The sequence below is a fragment of the Cavia porcellus genome, unplaced genomic scaffold (genome assembly GCF_034190915.1).
Source record: "Cavia porcellus strain 051 isolate PalLab524CR breed Dunkin Hartley unplaced genomic scaffold, mCavPor4.1 scaffold_23, whole genome shotgun sequence".
Taxonomy (NCBI): domain Eukaryota; kingdom Metazoa; phylum Chordata; class Mammalia; order Rodentia; family Caviidae; genus Cavia; species Cavia porcellus.
The window spans coordinates 23,445,027-23,466,484 of record NW_026947506.1 but is presented as its reverse complement, the minus strand read 5'-3'; the positions used below and the strand labels follow the sequence as shown (position 1 = coordinate 23,466,484).

Below are 21,458 nucleotides of genomic sequence, written 5' to 3'. Positions count from 1 at the left end.
TCTGTGTCCTGCTCAGTAGAACACTGGAACGATGCATCGCAAAGACCCTGTGAGAAGTCACCACGGTGAACATGCACAGGAGAAACCCGACTCCTCACTGAGCAATGATACTCACTTGAGAACTACCAATCAGACCACCTCTCCATGGTGCCATTTCCCACCTACAATTGCCATCCACTGAAGCACTTTTGAAAGCCATAATAAAGGTACAAGACTGAAACCAAAAGAAGACACCAGGTCAAGGACTCAGGAGCTCAGCGTCATGTTGCTGACATTTCTTCCTGAATAGACACATCTCTTGGTTTGCTCAATGGTGCTCTCTATATTTGCAAAAGGGGCGGCTCCGTATTATTGTATGCGTTAGAAGCAACAAATGTTTTTATCACAGCCCGAGCTATACTTCATCCTCTTCAACGAGCATCTTGGGGCCCTCGCAAAGCCGTTTTATAGATGCCTTCACTCATCCTTTATTTACAGTCCTGTCCTGGGGGTATTTTAGGGAGCCAAAATAAAGCTCACTTAGGCATGAGGAAGCGACACAATGGCAGACCAGAGGAGAAGACTGGGGCTTTATAATACTGAAATAATGATGAAACCGACTGTGTTATTGCAGGATGCAGTAATTACATAGGACAGTTTATTACTTGGGTTCACCTTTGCTCAGTATTGAATTTTGAGTTCTCTACCAGGTGGCAGTTTTTGGCTTCCAGAATAATCATCTGATGCAAGAAGGAAGTATCAAACCATGTTAGGTGGTAAATAAAAAAAATAATACCAGCAACCCCTGACTGGAATCTTCTTTTAAACAACGAAGAATGCCAAGATATCTGCTGCCCCCTAACTGGGATCTCGGAGAACAGCATACATTTTAAGAAGCCCAGAGGAGGATTCAGGTACAATTCCAGTAGTTGGTGACTGAGCCAACCTTGTCCTAAAGCGGCCACTTTCCTGAACTTTGTGTATGTGTGTCTGTAAGGCAAAACCACCGAGTAGATTCAAGCTCTACTTCAGTCCTTCCCTGATGAAGGAGTTCTCTCAGATTCCAGAGGCTGCCTACGTGGAACCAGGGCAAAGGGTTCAGCAAGCACAAATCATTAACAAAGAGTGTTTGTCAGTGCTTTGACTGGAGGAAACCGTTCCAGGGCCACTTCCCATGACACGTCCTTCGTTTACTGAAAATTTCTGACAGATCCAAAAAATGAACATGATCACCAGGGAAAGTGAATCCTAGATTTGTGTGGAATGTTCCAGACCTCTAGGTGATTAAAGCTAGTGGGAAGAGGCGAGGCGCCCTCTTCTGGTGCATCTGTATAAAAGAGAACCCTGCAAGGTGGCTCCTGGACCACCTTGTATTTTGCCCACTCCCAGTCTCCAAATCATTGCTTTTTAAAATGACATCCACCCTGATTTTAACAATAGTGCACATTCTCTTATGAAATATGGGATCTACAAATAGGCAGGGTGTTTATGTCCCTATACTAAATCCTTGTATTTTACAGACCTATATTTTAGCCTGAATATCATCATAGTTCTCTTCCTGTCCTTTCAGAACAATTTGATATACGTTTTGTTGTAACTTGTTTTTTAAAATTATTAGTTAGGCTTAAACATTGTATTTTCCAGTTGAGCACCTTTCTCTGGAGTTACTGTGTAGGTTGTACGCTTGCGTACTTCAAACACTGCATGCCAATGTTTGTAAATGTATTTTAATCATAGTGAGAAGTTTTTTTTATATTAAGGACCCTAATCCACTGCTTGCTATGATATTGTGATTTTTCCTCTATTTGTTCTTTGCTCTTCGATTCTGTTTACAGTGTTTCGGGTTTAAAAAAAAAAAATTGTACCTGCCTGGCAAGCATGAGGTCCTGAGTTTGATTCCCAGTATCAAAAAAAAAAAAAAAGTTCATGTTTTTGTATAAACTAATCCTGTGAAGCTTCATACTGTGTTTTCTCCATAAAGATACCAAATTATTATCCATGTACAGTTTCCTCTACATAGTCTTTTACTCCAAAATATCTGAAACATGGTTTGACATACAAAGCAAAGAACAGCTATACTTTTTCCCCCAAAGATTGAGGCAGCACTTTTATGGACTGCATGTTGGGAATATCACTGTTAACACCTATTGTGTGCACACAAATACAAGTCCTGGATTTCATTCTATTCATCTATCAATAGATTTAGCCCAGCGGCACAAGTGCCTGTTTGGCAAGCATTAGGTTATGAATTCAATCCCCAGTACCCCAAGAATAAAAAGAAAATTAGTTCTTCTGATATATCCTTCCCCATTCATATGTTTTTCCAGTTTTAGTGCTGTCCCTTTAACTCTAATTTGTCATATCTATGGTCTTTTAATGTATTTGATTCAAATCCACACTCCACAGTTATCTAATAACACTTCTTAGTGCTGGGATATTATAATAACTGTAGGTAATTCTAGGTTAGCTACTCAAAGTTTGTGATTTAATGACAGTATATAATTAAACAGTATTTATTTTTAATTGAAATAGAGAGAGAGGAGTGAGGAAAGGAGGAAAGAAGGGAGAAAGGGAAGATCATTAGGATTTAGCCATGCAAAGAAAACCAGAGACAATGTTTCTTTTCTGTCCAGTAATGGAGGGATCTTTCCTCCTACCAGGGAATTCTCTTCTATTGTTTTTTGTTTGCTTGTTTGTTTGTTTTGGTTTTGTACCAGGCATCAAACTCACAAACTTGTACTTACCATTCTTGACCAGTGTTTGTGGGTTTTTTTCCCCTTGAAAATTTTGGAAAGTGCTATACATTGTCGATTTAATTTTCTATAGCTTTTAGTATGCTCTTCATTGTTTTGTTTAGTTCCTTCTTATTGGTCGCAGAACATACAGAAAGCTCTTTGTACCTACTGAATTTATTTTCTCTTAACTCATTTTTTAATAGGATAAGACAGGAAGTCCAATATTTGCCCAAAAGCAGTAGATGCACTGTTATGTAGAGTACCTTTCCTTTGACTTCCGTGCACACAGATTAAGGTCAATCTTAGCTCTTTGGTTGGAGGCCAGGTGGTAATGGCCTGTGGGGCCTGGTGGCCAGGGACTCTGATGTCACTTGCAGCCATATCTGATTCTCCCAATCTGGGAGCACAATCCATCCTATTAGGAGAATACCCTGTGATCACAGGGTATTCTGCGTTTCAAAGATGCTGCGTTTCAAAGATGCTGCACTTGAGAGCAACCAATTTTTGGGCTTCTGCATGTATTTCATTCTACATCATCCCCGTATTTATGGCTCTTGCTTCTCCTTTTCATTTCTCACAGACTTCCTTGCCTCCCTCCTTACTGGTGAGCCTGTGCCTCTATGAGCAAACTTACAGGGAGTAAAGCAATTAGCCCTCACACACTGCAGGCTGGAAGAGGCTTACACCCTGCCTGGCTCTTGTCTGAGTTTTTCCACCTACAGCTGCCATGCTCTTGCTGAACTCTTGGCTTACACAAGCCTGCAACAGCAAATGTTTTTCTTTTGGGAGGTAGTCGTCCCCACTCAGACCCTGCTGCCCCTGGGTCCTTGGTGGCATATTAATCTCCCAGGTCCTCCTTCTGGGCAGGACATAAGCCACCCTTAGTTCTGTCCTCTCTCTCACAGAGACCATGGTCCATGGGAAATGAACAGATTTCTGGCCTACTCCAGAGAGAATACGGTGTCTCCACAAATTTAACCCTTTCCTTATTTTTCTGCCTTAATGTAGACCGATTTACATTTTTTTCAACATGAGTCAGACATCATTGTGCAGAGTCCTTCAAACTGCAGGGGGCGCTCTGGAGGCCTATGTTTTGTTCAAATTGCAAAAATAACTGTCCTGATTGGGGGAAAGTGGGACTCGCACATTGGCTATGCTTTTTCTGAAAGCATCTCACAAGCTCTGTTCATTCTCACCATCTTTTACAGTCACAAGGTCTGTAAGAAGACTTAAGAATCACAGGCTCTCTTCTCTGATATCTACTGGAATAATTCCCCTGCAGTAGACTATGAAACTCTCAGCCTGGTTTCTCTGATAGCTATCGGTTATCTTGAACTCTGAGTTAGAATTTCAATCTTAAAATACCATAGGCTAAGAACACTTATTTTCTCTTATTGCTCAAGTGAAAAGTTAAAATTCTATTTCTCCTAAGGCATCTGGTTTTGGGATCTGTTTCTTACAACAGCTACTGCATTCCTGGGTGAGAGCAGAGCATGAGAAAAACAGAAAGTTAAAGACAAAGTCTTGATGTTTACAAGGTAAGTGGAGGTAGAGAGCCTGGGAAGCATTTGGAGAAGTAGCCAGATGTGGATAAGAAAACCAACGAGAAAGCATTGTCCAGGAAACCAAGGAAAGTAAATTTTGAGGTGTCAGGAGACTCAAGTAAAATATAAGCAGAAAAATCCAAGGATGTGACAGTACTCGAATTGATACCAGTACTAACCTGCCTGGGTCCATGCCATCAATAATGGCTGTTTCTTCTGTGGTGGAAAAACAGTGGAGGGAACCAATAAGATTCAGCTGAGACAGATCACTCAGGCAAAAGCTGGGGAGAAGCGTAATAATACGTGGAGGTGAGAGCACTGAGGGTTGGGAGAAAGCACATTTCTAGCTATTAGAGAGCTGGGATGTGCCTCTTCAGAGAGAAATGAGCTAAGAAAGTGAGAGAATTTAAAGACAGAAGGAGAGAGACAGAGAGAGAGTGAAAAAGAAGACAGACAGAGGCAGAGAGAGACAGACAGACAGACAGAGAGAGACAGAGAGAGAGAGAGAGAGAGAGAGAGCCTGCAGCAGTAAGAAATGATGGACTGAGTTCTGTAAATTCTAACACTAGAATCATTTTGACCTCCTCTATCACTGCCTCTTTCTTTGATCAAGATCACACCTCCCTTGATCACTCAATATTATGTGCCACCTAACTCCACTCTGACACAACTTATTCTCCATTGCAGTACGTGAGACACTCATTTGTTTACCATTTACCTGGCACCTCACAGAACGAAGATAGGCTCTATTTTGATAACAGCTAAATCCCAACACCTAAAATTGTGGAGAGCAACTGCCTAATAAATACTTGCTGGCTGATGAATGAATTCTAAGTAGATAAAAGTGTTCACTTGAAGCAGGAAGAAGATCTAAAGGATGGATATAAAAAGACATGAATATAACCAGCAGAGAAAAAATTAAGATAATTTTCACCTACTGTAGTTGATTTTCACAAAGAATGAGGACATAGTTTCTGCCGTTGAGGGAAAAGACAGTGGTAATAGTAATTGTAGAATGATGGGAATAGGAAGATATGAAAATTTTGTTTTTGTGGGGTATTACTGTAGTTCGATCTTGAAATTCTTCCCAGGGCCCATGTGTTGAAGATTTAGCCCCCAGCCCATGGTGCTACCTGAGGAGATGGGGCCTATGGAAAGGAAGTTAGGCCACGTGGAGAGTGGCCCAAGAGGGGCTGTTGGGATACTGGTTTTTCCCATTCCTCCTGGAGAACAGCTCCTCTGCCACACACTCCTACTAGGAGATCCTGTGTCACCAAAGGTCCAGGGGCAATGAGGCCAAGCAACCATGGACTGAAGTCTCTGAAACCATGAGCCAAAAATGAACCTTGTTTCCCTTGTAAGTTGATTATAGCATGTACTTTGTCACAGTGATGGAAAGCTAACACAAAGATGAAAGTAATTAATTCATGACAGCTCTAGGCCCCCTGAAAGACCAAATAGAACAAAGGTTCCTCTCTTAGGTGATGCCCACATGTGTAGCACTGAAATGGAAAGGACTGTAGTTCTCAGGAAGATCAAACCACACAGCTGGTCTAGCTCGTCCAGCAATAAGTTTAATCCCAAGGAGTAGAAGAGAGAAAATCTGTTGTTAAGGTAAAGTGCTGCTGCCCCATAGACCTTTCTGCAATAATGAAACTGTCCTGTGACCTGTGCTGTGCAGCACAGTGGCTGCTGGCTGCATGTGAAGTGTGGGTGTTGTGACTGGTTCAGGTAGAGTCACCCAGAGTCAGTCCTGGCACAGACGGAGACAAAAAAGACAGCCACAGATGTGAGAAAGAGGAAATTTCCATGATAAAACTGATAGATGAGCTCAGGAGTCTCAACTTGGTGAAGGAAGAAAGCAACTGACAGGAAAAATATCTTTATCCAACAGTCAGAAGCACTGATGAGGTGAGGTGTAAATACATTTGGAGGGCAAGGAGTGGTTGTCAGAGAGGGGAGTGGTGAAAATGAAGATTTCAAAAGGCAAACAGATGGGGATAGTGAAATTTTCAGGACGTGGTCATGAAGGTGAATTTCTTATGTCGAGTGGCATCAAAATGCATGTCTTTAAGTCATTCACAGAGAATTAGATAAATTAAAAATCTGAGGTTGTTATATGATATGAAAGACACCCAAGAAGGTCACTGAAGCCTCAGGGCTGTTTTCCGAGGAGAGTAAAAATGCAATCAAGATATTGCTGTTGTTAGTTACCAGTGGTCAAATGCATACGTTGGAAAGCCAAGCACAGTGTCTGATATGTATTGATCTCTTTTGATCCACTGAGCAACATTTTAATGTTGGTCTTTGTATTGTTGCCTTTTAAAGATGAAGCCACTGATGCTTAGACCAAATCACTTGTCCAAGGATGTACTCTGAATGGTATGGAGCTAGTATTTTAATACAGCAGTGTGACACTAAAGTACATGAGGTTTAATACTGAGTTCTCCTACCTTCTTACTGTAGCACTTGGTAACATTAAGTGCCTTTGGGGGCTCCTATTGAGTCTCATTCATTTCTCCCAGATCTGAGGCCCTCCGGAACACATATATGGATGAATGCAAGAAGAATGTCCATTAGAACTCCATGTTAGAACAGGTCAGACACCTGCAGGGTAAAAACTAAATGACAGTGGCAGCTCATTTATAGTGGGATATTAGGAAAGGATGTAGGGAGAAGAAGGGCGTGGAGGCACACAGCTCATTGGGTGGGATTCCTGGAAAGAACAGATTCTCAAGAGGCATTGATTCAGGATTCTACTAAAAGCTGGCAAGCAAACAATCATCGACCTTAAACTTTTCCTCTGAAAATATAATATATGTGGTATCTGTATAATCACTTTTCATACCATAAGAATCCTCCTAAGCATGTTGTTGACATGAATTAATATGTATTAGAAGAATACTAAAGACAAAAAATGTAAAATTTAGTGGTACTTGGTAAGCAAAGTAGCATTTCACTGGCCTTTGCTACACCTGACCCCAGGAGAATATTACACAAGATAAAACCTTCAGAAAGCATTCAAATAAAAATAAAAATGAGGCTAAATCTTGGGATCCACCTTTTACGGATGACCAGGATAGGTGTCATACTTTTCTTTGGATTGTTGCATTAGATTTCTACTGTGAGTTTTCCACTTGCCATGTACCAGTAAATGAACCTCCCTCTGTCTGAAGCCCCACATTTTTCCCTGCTCCTAAATTTTGGAATGGGAAGAGTTGGTACAGTGGTGAAGAATTAGAGATCTTGTCTTGATATGTGGTGAGCGAAAGGAACTGATCATCATCTATCTCACTTATGTTCACACAATATGTTTTTTTTTCTTCTATAGAGATTACAGTTAAATTGTTCCTCATTCTTAGCTGTGATGCCTTCTTATTTTTCTAGTTGTACACATGAAGCAGTATATAAAAAGTGAAAATAATAAGCAAGATAGCAATAGTAATAAAAATTACAAACATTTATTGACAGAGGGTGGGAATTAGTTCAGGTACAAATTCATGTGCAAAACACAATACACTTCTTTAGTCTTGAGATCAACACAAGCGAGCAGGAAGTCAGAAAGCTCCGTTATTGTTTTTGCTTTCTCCCTGTTGCCTGTGTCTTATTTAATGGAAAATTACTCTGTCCAAGTCTCCCAGGGCTCCCACTGGCCAGCGCAGAGACTTCACTTTCTTGGTTGCACAACTCCACGAGGACTGAGACTTTGCTGTTCTCCTTGGGTGCTGTTCCGACTCTTGTGAGTCTTCCCCCACCATCAACCCCCTCCTTCTCTTACCTTCCACCTTGTGTAATTCAATATCCTCTCTCTTACCTGTACCAAACACCCACCATTGTCTTTCCCGGATTCAGGAAGGATCTTCTTTGCAGAAGAACTAAAGACAAGAGCTGCTTTTCTGTTATTCATATAGGGCACAAAGAGTGAGAGGGAGAACAGACACTAACCAGTTTTAAAACAAATTGTATTCACCAGAACAAACCCCAGCTGTAATAACTGACAAACTAGAATGCCCAAGCACAGAGCACAAATATGCAGTAATTAATATAACCATCGTAATAGGGGAAGTAATATATAATACCTAGATACTGTTCAGTGTTTGTGTTAGAGGTGAGAAGAAAGACATATAATCAAATCAGTCGAAATCTATGCAACTATCCAGTGGCAGGATTAGACTACACATCCAACTCTACCCAAGTTCAAGATCCAAGCAGTCCATACACTGCAATGCACTGGTAGAGTCTACATTTGCAGGACAAGTGCTATGCACTATGCCCGTCGCTAAATACCCTTCAGACAATCTCCTTTAATCCTACAATATTCATTGGCACAGATATTATTAACCCATTTTACACATGAGATAGTCGAAAAACTTAGTGAATGAATTCCTCATTCAGTCTTCAACTGCAATCTGAATCTTTCCCCAGAAAGCCATCAAAGCTGTCCTGAAAAATGTTACCAATAATCCTCTACACAGAAAATTTCAATGCACCTGTTTCTCTCCCTGCACACACTCTCCTTGAGCTTCCCTGTTTCTCTGTTTATCCTGATACTGCATCCCAGGGACTCCACTCACAAAGATTCCCTCCAGCCTCTCTATCAGGCCCCTGACCATGTTTTTGTGCTCTTCTGTTTCTAGAGTCAAACTTTTTTGAGTGATTTCGTCCACTCTGATTTTAACTGATCAAGATGGCAATTTGCAAATCTGTAGCCTCACATTTCCTTGACTTTCTTCCCTACTCCCACTCTTTGGCTCTACCATTCCAGCATCCATTAGACAACTTCAGTGTCTCATGCTAACATTGATCTCATCCTCTTTTCCCACAAGCCATGCCATACTTGGGTATTTGCACCTTATTTGTCGGTGTCCAGTCACCCAGCACTTACCCCCTTGGCTGTATTCTCTTCTCCATCACGTAATACAATCAACATTTTAATCACTTGCCTTTTCCACATCCCTTTTATCTAGGCTTTCTGTCTCATTAGAAAAGTGGTAGCAGAGTAAATAAGACTTAGAACCTTAGCCTAAGGTTCTACAACAATTTAAAACACCCACAAATGTTAGCTATTACTTTAAATGTTTTGTAAACAATAACTACCATATCAGAGGCACACTGCCGCTACCACTAGCCACCATGATTAACTGATGAGATGTAGGATCTTGGAGATTAATGCTCTGTGGGGTTTTTTCTTTTTTATTTCCTATTTCCTACAACTTTGTTCTAGGTCCAGAGACTTCTCAACTTTGCTTTCCATCATTTATTTTTAATATTTGTTTATTTATGGCTGTACCAAAGAGTGAACTAAGGGCCTGTGCATTGCACTACAGCCCCTCAGTTCCTTTTATTTTTTAAGACAAGTCCCCACTAGATTGCTAAATTATCTAGGCCGGGCTCAAATTTGCAGTCCTCCTACCTCAGCTTCCCAGAATACTGAGGTTCTAGGTATGTGCCACCTCACCCCATTTTCCATCTATTTTATTTTTGTTTTAACTTAAATATTTGCAATTTGTGAAAGCCCTTTGTATTATGCTGTTTCTTTTTGTAGTTTTATTTTGGATTTAATTTCTTCTAAAGTATTTCTAAAGACATCTTTAACGATGCCTTTAGCAAAGCCACTGTCTGTTTTTTACTGCAAATATATTCTCTTTTCCACAACCTAAAATTCTGTTTGTGCATCTTTCATGCGTTTGGCTTTCCTAATGCCTGGTGTTCCTTTACAACTCAGATGGGCTGTGCCAGCATAGCTGACATGCCGATTGCCAGAGCTACAGCAGGTATTTCTGGTGTAGGGTTGGTAGGTCTGTTCCCTCTCCTCTGACTCTGATCTATGGTGGGAAACATGAGCACATTTTTTAGTTGGGTTTAGAACTCCAAATCTGACCTTCCTATCTAGAAAAATGTTTGGTATCTCATAAAAACCAAAAATCTAAGAACCTATCTCTATCTGAAAAAGTTTTTGAAGCCTTTTCCCTTTTACAGGGAACAAAATTGTTAGCTGAGTCTAAAGAAATATACATACCATCATACCAACCAACCAACCAACATCTTTCTTGGGAAAGAAACTTGATTTGTACATGATCAGTCCTTCAAACCAGTTTTACCCTTACTATTTTTATTATAGAAACTTCCAGAAATTAAATCAAAGCAGAAAGAGACAATGCTGATCTGATAACTCATACCTGGCACATCAAGAATTAAAGGAAATGAATCTGGATTCCTTTTGTGTGAGTGAGATCCTGGGAGCCATCTTTAACTTACTAACTCCAGTTTTCTCTAGATAACGAGACCATAAATCACATGCACTTCTTTTTCACACAGGGTTCTGTGGGAATTTAAGTAAATATAGGATATTTCACTCATCTTAGAACTATCATGTCTTTCAAAATCCCACTACCAACCTTTGCAGTTAAATTCATGATGGTACCACGGCCCTGTATCTACACATAATTCCTCAAGGACAAAAGCCTTACACGTTTTATTATCAGAGAATGTACTTGAGTCAAAACATGACTGAATCAAGTTCTCAGGTCCCCGTCCCTAAGTCAGAACACTTACTGTTCTCTCCTCATGGCCTCTTTGCTTCTGGGGATGACAGAAGTCGTATTTAATGGATACGTATAAACTCTGTTTCATTCACTCTTCTTTGTTTCATATAATTCAAAAACTCATGATGGCATGGTAAGTGATATTTTCTACTAACAATTTCTGAAACGTGTTAACCTCTCATCTAGACACTGGTCTTTCTTTCCACTCAAGAAGGTTTTCTTAGAATTAGTCAGAGTTCCTCTCCAACTCCTAGCCTGGCTCTCCATTGCCTGGCTTTCTTTTCTCAAGATCCCTCCCTCTGTAGGCTGCTTCTTTCCAGAGAAGCTACTGAAGTTTCTCACTTTCGTTAGTGTCTAGTTCTACCTGATCTCTATCTTGTCCTTTATAACTTCTAGTATGGGTTTTAATTCTGTAATTATAATTTTAGTTTCCATAACTCATTGTAGTGTTTAGCCCTTTTCAAACCTTTAATTTTCTTGTTAAATTATCTTATTGCTTTCATCAAATCACCCTCAGACTCTTCTTTCTTACACTATTTCAAGATACTGGATTTCTAAACTGTTTTTCTAATAGATATTTTTAAGAAGAATGGTTTTCTATTGAATGCTTAAGTGGAACCCTTAAGCAGCACCCTCTGTCTCCATTGCTTGGGGTGTTTTTCTTCTCATTTTGCGGAGTGTGCAAAGAGTGCTTGTTCACATTTAATGATTACAATTAGACAGAGAATGTAGATTCATTAGCTATGTTCTGTAAAAGGTGAAATGCTTATAGGAAGGTGGTTAGTGACGCCTAGCATCTGGCAGGTGTTTTCCTTAAGATCGTTGATTCCATAATATTCTGCCCCAATAGGATACGTGAATCCCTGCAGTTCCTACATTCTTGTATAGAGGAATTCCATGTCTCATTGGCAGAAGGGCTTCACTGAAAGGATGATATTACCAAGGTACAATGATTCAGTATCTGTCCCTTCATTTTCTGAAAGTCAGCTTCTCAGAGACAGGCAGAAACGTGACAGAGGTTGATAAAAGAAGAGGAGAAAGAGGAAAGGGACCAATGTCTTAGCCTCAGTGGAAAGTCCTAAATATGCAGTAAAGGGGAAGGGGATGCTCAGTTTTAGCAAGACATCAGGATTGAAGGGAGGTATAAAGGGTATCTTGTTATGGGGAGGTGCTAAAGTGTCAATCGGTTAGGATTTGTGTGTGTGTGTGTGTGTATGATATGACAGCTGAGCCCAGGGCCTTTGCACTGACCTACATCTCCAGTCTTTTTTAATTAACTAGTTTTTTTTTTTTTTTTTTTTTTTAAGTTTTGAGTCAGAGTTCCCTAACTTGCTAAGTTTCCCAGGCTGGGCTCAAACTTGGGGTCCTCCTGCTTCTGCATCCTAGAATGCTGGCCTTACAGGGCTACATCATCACTCCTGACTTCAGTTAGGGTCAATTGTATTCAGGAGTTTCTATGCTTCCTTCTCCATCACAGTTTTCTGTGTCATAGCTGTGAAGTAGGCCCAGCCTTACGAGATTTCTGAGTCAAAAACCATTTGCCTCTTTGATATGATCCCCAGGGCCTTCCCATGCCACAGTGACTACCCCACTTGCAGACGGTATCTGCTAAGAAAAATCGACTTCCTTTGCTTAGTTTTGAGAAATTGTATTAAGTGTCCTGCCAATACCAAAATAGCCCCAATCCCTCCTGACTTACCCCTATAATGAACGTTTTCTCACCTCGGGCTGAGAAAGAAGGCAGATACTAACAGTGGAGTCTTGGCAGAACTGTGGTTGACACCCTGATGAACAGGGTGCTTGAGGAGTGGATTCTCAGCCTTGTGAGATGTGAATTCAAAAACCATTTAATTTTCCCTTCCAAGAAAGACAGCCAGAGTTTCCTTCAACAGGGACCTGCTGGCTGAAAACTAAAGGAGAGGGAGGATTCTGTGTATTGCAACATGTTGAGGTTACACAAATAAAAAACATCTCACTGAATGTGATTAAAGTTTATAATTTTTGCAAAGTGCTCATAACAAATAGGACCTATTTGAGTTTGACACTCCGCCCCTCCCTGCCTCCGACGTTCTGAGGATGAAGCCAATGGGTTTGTAATGATTGCCCCACTGCAGTGGATGACCCATTGAGGCGTGGAGAAGCCTTCCACGAATTACTGCTGGCCACACAGCTTTTCAATAGAAGAATACAAAATTATAAGCAAGCCGTCCCAAGCCCAGGAATCTTCCCAGTATGGTCTTCAGAGAAATTGGCCGAGGAGCAGAGGGAATTGGAGAGAATGATCTAACCTCAGATGTCCGGCTCGGACAGTGGGCCTGGTTTTATGAATAAATGAAGCGGCTTTGAAGTGGTGTCATGGGAGGGATCGCGTAATGGGCTGCAGAGTCAGATGTGAGCTCCGGGCCCATCTCTGATATTAATTAGTTCTAACCTTGGGCAAATAGTGTAAGCCAGCTCCGTTCACACCAGCAGGAGGATGAAAGACAGTGAGCTACTGGAAGACACAGAGCCAGCACCTGACAAATTATAAATTCTCAATAAGTGTATGTTTCCTTTTCCACTTAACTGCAGCAAGCAAGGAAGGCAAAACTGTTTCTTTAGTATGTAATAATCTTACATGTCTGGGAGGCTGAGGCAGAAGGATCACAAGTTCAATCACAATCTGGGCAATTTGGAAAGACCCTGATTCAACATGAAAAGTTAAAGAGAAGAACTAGGGATATGGAACTGAGGGGCAAAGCCCAGGGTTCAATGCACAGTACTGCAAAAATAAAATAAACAGAATAGCCCTTGCCGGGGAAGCACTGGTACCAACCTTCCAGTAGCCAGGCAGCAGCAAAGATCTGGGTCCTCAGGGAGACTGTCCTCACTCTCTGCCTGATGTAGACAGCAACATGGGGTTGAACCCCACGGGACCTGCTTTCCTCCAGGCAGACTGCATCTCTGCAAGTTCCTGCTCCCACTGGGCCCCACTCTTCTTTTTGAAAAATTGTACTGCTCTATGCTTGTGGTTTGACACATATTTATATCACCTCTTGATTACTTTTATCCCTAGGCCCCCACTTCCCCCTGCCTTCCCTCCCCAACTCCACAAAGTGTATCTCCCTGTTTCTTTCTAGGGCTCCCAAGTCAGTCACAGAAAGGTAGACATTGCATGGTTTCTCTAACGTTGTGACTGATTTATTTCACTTAGTATTACAGTCTCAAGATCCACCTGTTTTCTTACAATGGACTCACATTTATTCTTTCCGACTGAGTAATACTCCATTGTGCATAAATGCCACGATTTCTGTAGCCCTGACTCTTGGTGGGCATCCACACTGCTCCCATCTTTATCTATGGAGAATTGCCCTGCTGAGCTCTTTTTGCCCCGATTTCAATTTGTGTCTCTTTATAATAATTTATTTACTTTTATAGATTACCAAAATCCTTCTAAATTCAGCCTCTGAAGCTCCGGCTTCTGCTACCTTTTGAGGGTTGTTAGGGCCTGCCTTACAAAGTTTCGTTTAAATAAGGAAACCGTATAAAAATGCCCAGGTTAAAACAAACAAATAGGATGTTGCCTTTAGGTTTTAATGGCTTCCTTGTGTCACACCTTTATTGTAGCAAGGTGTGGCAGTTATTGTCAGGCGTGTTCATGCTCATCACACTGTTCTTTGGACAGCTAGCCCTTAACAGCTGAAAAAATAACACAGACACTTTCCCAGCTTTCTTTGTGGAAGGCGGTGTGACTCAGTCCTGGTCAGTGAAGCCCATCCTCTCCTGACAGAAGCACACATGCTGTCAGAAGTTTTCCTTCTTCTTTTCTTGAACGTAGTTGCAATGGTTAGAGCTGGAGCAGTCATCTTTTGACAGTGAGGCAATAAGCAGTCACATGTGAGTGACAGAATAAAAAGATTTTTAAAAAGTTCTTGGACCGTCTTCAAATATAATGTCATCCAAGAAATGTAAGTTTCTATTGGTTTAATTTACTAGAAAAGGAGAAGTTAAAAAAAAGGAAAAGATCAAGATATATATGTGTACGTATTTGTATAAATTCCCAAGATGAATCAGATGATTTAAAATTGCTTTTAATATTCTTTATTATCAGGCCTCTGACTACTTCTGTATCCAGTCTCCAAAGCTCTGACTTTACCACCTTTCAAGGGCTATAAGCACATTTATTATATATTACATTTATTATATATCATGATCTGTATAATAAATCTATTATGCTTCTTATATACCATAAAGATATACTACTAAAACATATAAAAAGAAAACTTTTTAAAATTACTGCTAGTCAACTTTTCTGTTACCTGAAACCAAAAATTTTCTCAAATAAAAATAATATGGACAGCCTTACAGCTGTATCCACTGGAAGCTGTTCTGACTTTCCTTTACTGCCTTATCTCACAGATAGAGCTTCATTGCTACCCTCTGCCATGTGATTCTGTGGACTAAAGTGTCGTCTGAACTCAAATCTATATGCACTGTTTCTTTAGGTTATTTCTTTGAGATATTGCACACAGCAGTGAATGGAAATCTACAGCAGGGAAGCAAACACAGCCCATCCCACTTCACACCATCTTTCCTGGCGATGTAGTTTAATGATCTCTCAGTCTAGAAGGATCCTGGAGTAAGATGAGGTTAAAGTAAGAGAAGGAAGAAGTCAACAGATACTGGGATGATCTGAGGAATACATATTTTTGACTGCTAAAGCAAGCTGTCCGGATTTTTACAAAATTAAACATGTGTATTACTTTCATCACTGATTCTCTCAAAACCCTAACAATCGGATGACGTGAACAATTTGGAAGGCTGTTTTTATGGGAAATGGTCTTGGTTAAGCTAAGCTGACTGGCCTGCGGCCTCATGGATCGCTCAGTACTGCTTTTCTCCATTTATGCCCTTGATCATGGTGTGCTTTCTCTTGCCCACACTGTCCTGGCTCTGAATCCTTTGGGTTGATTTCCCAACTGACATCCGCCTCTGCCCTGCTCCTCTAATGTTGAGAACATCCTGATTCACCTTCTGGCATTTTGGACCTCGGCTCTCTTACAGTTTATGAACTCGGTTGCTCTTCCAGTGTGACAGTCTCCTGGAATGCTCAATCGTGGTCTCAGCTGAGCTGGACTTAGGGAAGGTGGACCTCTGGGATGACCCCACGGAAGAGCCACACCTCCTCCCAGCCCAGGAGGGTTTCGAATGAACACAGTGAAGCCAGAGGTTAAACAGCGGAGACTTCAGGCTGATGGCTTTTCTTGTGGTCAGAAACCTCCCCTGATTCCATCTCTAATGACCCTTTCAAGATACAAAGGGGTCCTGGCAGACAAAGTCCACATCATCTTGAACTGGCCCTTTGTACTGAAAAGATGGAAAAAAATGGTAAACAGTGGCTGAGTCTTCTCAGATGTAAATTATTAAGTCACAGGGACAGGAAAAGCTGATTGCATGAGATCAATAGTTTGATAATGATGGGTTTGAGCGACACCTCTACACTTTTCACCCCTTAGCCTACCAGTGCTACTCCATAATCTCTAGTACAGAGTCACCATTCTTCACTATCTGTAGTATAGAATGTCGTCAGTTTCAGGGATCAGGACTCTACTACATTAAAGTAGTATGATCAAACTAAAGATATGTGCCCAAGAGGATAATCTGCAAATTCTGGGATGAAAAATGTCAAACATCTATCCAATGGAACTGTGTTTACTGGACAATTTTTTTTTTCATTTTGTGTCTGAATGAAAAAAGTCTTTGTGCAAATTGTGCTTTTAGAAAAATAGATTGGAGGGAAGGAAAGACACTACTGATAAATCATCTACTCAGAAGCCACCTGCCACCTCCTTCCTCTCTGAACCCTGATTTTGTTCAGCTCACCTGGTGTTCCAGGGCTGGCTGCATCTCCCTTCAGCCACAGAGGTGCACACTGATTGATCCAGGCTAATTGGTTGTTTTATTTCCTAGACTAGTGATTCACAAGGAATGGACACATTGGACAACTCTTTCCAAGGAGGTGAAGTCTAGAACTTGTGGGAAAGCTTTCCCTTCCCTTCAGCAAAATGAAGGGAAAAAAAAGCTCTATCTTTCTGCCTCTGAATGTCATAATGAGAGGATATGATACTGAGAACAGCCATCTTGTGACCCAGAATAAGGAAAAATCAAGATTCTTCCAGGATAGCTGACCTCACTGAGCTGATATTAGTGAGATACTAGTGGAATTACCCAGCATCCAGACTTCCTGGTAAGTGAGATCACCTGCCTTTATTTACTAAGACATTTTTAACCTAGTCTTTTGTTGTTGGTAGCAAAATAGATCCCAGATGGTATAAAAACCACCCCTAAAGGCACAGAATCTGGAGATTATTTGGTTGGGATAGAGGTTACTGAGATAAAAGTTGGCTACCTAAAATATAGAAGAAATCAGACCTCCTCACAGGATTCATCCCTTTTTCCTTTTCCCTACTATCTCATTGGGAATGGCTTGTTAATTTTAAGACCATTGACATGCACTTGCATTTGAATGGTTTTCTTGTGATCATTGCTGTCATTTTAAATAAAATATTTAGCCTGCCAAACCAGGTAATGGGAAATATTTAGCTAGAGGGTTAGAAACTAGACTCAACCTTGTAATTTATCACCTACAACTATAAATCAAGCTCCTGTCAGAGAGCTGCAATGAAGAATAAACAATCACACAGCTGCCCCTGGTCTCTCAACAATACCTGGCAAGTCTAGATGTGCTCAGCAATTACACCGCGCCACAAAGAGCATCTTAAAGATGCCTAATTTTCATTATCAGTATTTGAACACCCTCGAGGGTTTCAATTCCAAATCTTTTATCTTGTGTTGCCATGTCATTAGGTAGAAAGGACCATGCTTTAAAAAAAATTCCATTTTGCATAGGCTCTCAGGTCTTTGTCCCGCTTACATGTGCCTGTTAAGCACAAGAGGGTTGATGCATCTCTGCTGTTTCTGGAGGATGGCAGCCCTGGGGTTCTATGGAGGAGACTGGTCTCAGTTTGCAGAGAGGGCTGTGTGCCTGGCGTGGGTGGAGAATGGACAGGGAACTGTTTAAGTCAGATCATTTCAGAGTCTTGCAACATGTCTTTGAAAAAAAATCTGCTGTGAATAAGTTATAACATGTTCTTCATACTGTAGGGTTACCTTCCTGCCAAAATGACTTTTGGTGGAGTCTTTCCTTTAGCTGTCTAAACTCTCTATTTAGAAGCTACCTCATCCCGATCACCAGGATTGATGGATGCTAGGCATGATTCCCTGTCATTCCGTGCAAATCATCCTCCCCCAGTTTAAGACATAAGGTCAAACCCAGCTGTCCTCTCTGCTTGGGAAAGCTGTCTGGGTCATGGCAGCTAGATCCAGAAGTGGCAAAGATGGTAGCTGCAGAATCATTTGACCCCAGGGCCTGACTCCTCCAGGAGAAGCTTTGATGAAATGCTGACAGCAACGTTACCACTGTTCACATCTTCCGCTGTCTCCCTGCCAAACTGGCAACCAAAGCCACTCAGAGTTACTCTTGTGGTTGGAAGATAGTCCATCTTCCAGAACTAACAATATTTGTATTTCTCCAACTCTCTAAAACAGCAAAAGTCCCCTGGAAATGTTCCCATCACCCTCCGGCGGGTGGTTCACAAGAGCACAGCCTCCTGGTAGTGTGACACCATTCATGGCAGGAACAGATTGGCCTGTGGGGGCTTCTTCAGTTCTAAAATCATTTCTGTCTCACTGGTTTTTTCTCCACTGGTTTTTTCTCGTACTTGTTGCACTGAAGGATATTTGTCTGGTAATCTCCATGAGTCTTCCCAGTTTATTGAAAACTATTTTGAGATGGGGATGGAAATGGAATTTGAAGATCAGGTGTATACTGCAGTCATGAATGCCCACCTTATTTCTGAAACAAGAAATTTTCCTTGCTCCTTTTCATGTGTGCTGAGTGAAAATTCAAGAATCACTCTTGGGGAGGCCTAACTTCATTTAATCATTTATAAGAACTCATCTCATTTTAGTGAAAGGCACATGCCATACTTACAACAGAGCCTTATTAAATCAGAATTTCTCTTCCGTTTTTATTTGAACATGAGTTTTAATTACACAGAACATCAATTGCTGCACAAATTATCCTATGCACGTATTTGAGCTTTGAGTGCCCTCTACTGGAACGAAAAATGAGTAAGAAATCAATTGTGTAGAGGTCTTTTCTGAATCTGTCCAGGTACTAACAGGCCGTTACCCTTAGAAAAATAATAGCAACAGAAAGAACTTAACAGATCTCACTCATGGTAGCCTGAAAGCAATAAAAATATTTTTCCTAAAAAATGCTTTAAATGGACATCGTGCTGTATATTTTCTGGGTTTTACAATTCTGAAAAAATCCAAGTGATCCCAAGAAGTATCTCCAGTTTGGCTCCTGACTTATTTCCAGCAACTGATATATCCATGATATCATTTTTTCAGTTACAATCATCACCTCTGGAACAACGTTGGACTCCAAATCATTTTCCTCCTTTAAACCTTTTTCTTCCAAAACTGTTGGGTGATTTCAATGTGCATTCGAAAAAGGCATTTTGGATCTCAGCTTACTGGGATTTTGAACTTTTCTACTCTTACCATTCTCTCTCTCTCTCTCTCTCTGCTTTAATTTCATCCACATCCACACACTCTGCTCCACTCCGGACCTCCGTGGCCCATGTGCATCTCCAGACTTGACCTACAACCCATCATCTTCACACCTGCTTTACCCACCACCGCCAGGACCAAGCCTGGACTCCTTCCTCTTAACCAGACTCTGAGCCCCTCCTTTATTTCAACTGATTTCCTGACTTGTCTGGGCTTCTTGGTTTATTATTTCAACCACACTGTCATCAACACACTCATTTCCAGCAGCTCTTTGATCTTTTCTATAAGCTTTGCAAATAGTCCATTCTACAACAGCCTGATGATTCATTCTGACTGGCTCTAGTTTCCAAGCCGTGAGGCACTGCTAAAGAAAGTCATATTCCCTTGCTCACTAGCTAATGACAGAAGCGCACGGCCAGCTTCAGGTGAGAGCCCAGGACTGCTCAGCAATGCTCTTTCACATCTGCTGTTTTCCTAATGCCTCAAGGAAGATTCAGACCTTAGCATTTTCCTCTTGCTTCTGATGTTACTTGCTTCTTAAGTTTCGGAGAAAGCAGAGGCTGCTGGATTTTTCAATTCCTTATCCTGAGGTTTCAGATTTGCCTTTCTCTCCATTCATTCTTCTCTTGGGCCATGAGATACTGACCTCTTCCCCATTTGCTGGTCTTTCTTAGATTTTGTTCCAAGAATTTGTCCAATTTTTCTTTCTCTTCACAGGTAATTCTTTCCTAACTCAGGCAATAAATATTCTAGATTCTGTGCTTTCCTCCCTTCCAGTTCCCAGAAAAGTCATGCCCCAAGCCCACACCCAACTCTCCCACAAACTTCTGCCCATGTCTGCTTCCCTGTGAGTATTCTTGGAACAGTCACCTCTTGCTGCTTCTGTTCCTCCGCAACTGACTTTCAGCTCCTCGGGACTCAGCATGGTTCCCTGCCTCTACCATTAATAAGGAACTGCTCTGACCTAGGTAAAGCCTGTGGGCGACATCAGATCTGAGTGATATATACCTGGTTGTTTAGCTATCCTTAGCGGAGACTCCAGAGTCTAGATCAGCTGATTACTCTCTGATCAACTGCTGTACCAGAAAGAAGGAAGCGGGACCAAGGACGCAACCTGCCCTTCAAGGGCCTTTGCCAGACTCGGTTCCCACCCTTTCAATTTGCATTTTATTAGCTGCAATTTAGTCACAGGACTACACCTAGCTGCAAGGAAACTGGAAAATAAAAAATCTGGAAAATAAAAGTTACTAATGAGATTGAAGCTTCTAGATGCAATAAAACATGTTTTTCATTTTTGTGTAATTTCACAAAATCTGGATCTGGAATTTTCTGTCCAATATGTACTGTAGGAAAACAATTGTTTTGTATCATAGCATATATTATATGTTTTCCAAATGTTTTCCAAACACATGAGCAAAATATATATTCATTTTTGAGTGAGAAGTAAATAAATACATGCTCTTTTATCCTATTAATATTATTACATTTCCATGTGCCCAAGCTTTAAAAAAAATTAACAGAGGCAATGCCAGTGACTACATTGTTACATTTAGAACTTTTTCCTCCATTTGCAAATCATTTGTCCATAAATGGGAAGTGATACGTTGATGTTTTCAGTTCACAAATACTTTGGACAGTGACATCATCATTGAGGACTTTATTTTCTATCCTGGAGTGGCTTACAAGTTAGAATCTTGTATTCTACTTGGTTCTTTCACGATATCAAGTGTTTCATATATATATATATATATATATATATATATATATATATTTCATTTCTTACTGTTTTATTTTCTGGTTTTCATTTTTTATTAGTACATGTTGATAGTCCATAATGATTTCATTCCTTGTGTGCAGTTGGTGTGTGCCCATAACACATATTAATTCTTTATTTGTGCTCTTTCTCCTTACGCCCTTCATCTCTTGGTCTCCTTCATTAGTGTAAAATAAAACCACAGTGTTTATTCAAAGGCACTCAGTATCAGAGCAAAAGCAAAGTTATTATGGGAAGCCGGACACATTACATATTTTAAACC

General features: G+C 40.8%; 1 long non-coding RNA gene across 2 annotated transcripts in view; it reads left to right on the top strand.

Moving 5' to 3' along the window:
- The window catches only part of LOC111756934 (uncharacterized), a 133,873-nt gene that overhangs the window by 16,630 nt on the left and 95,785 nt on the right, over positions 1 to 21,458 (top strand). The window contains exon 2 of one of the 2 annotated variants that reach the window (XR_010042278.1): positions 15,288 to 17,029. The exons of the other annotated variant lie outside the window; for it this stretch is intronic. This is a non-coding gene — a long non-coding RNA (uncharacterized LOC111756934). The remainder of the gene's footprint in view (positions 1 to 15,287; positions 17,030 to 21,458) is intronic. 2 annotated transcript variants of the gene reach the window in all.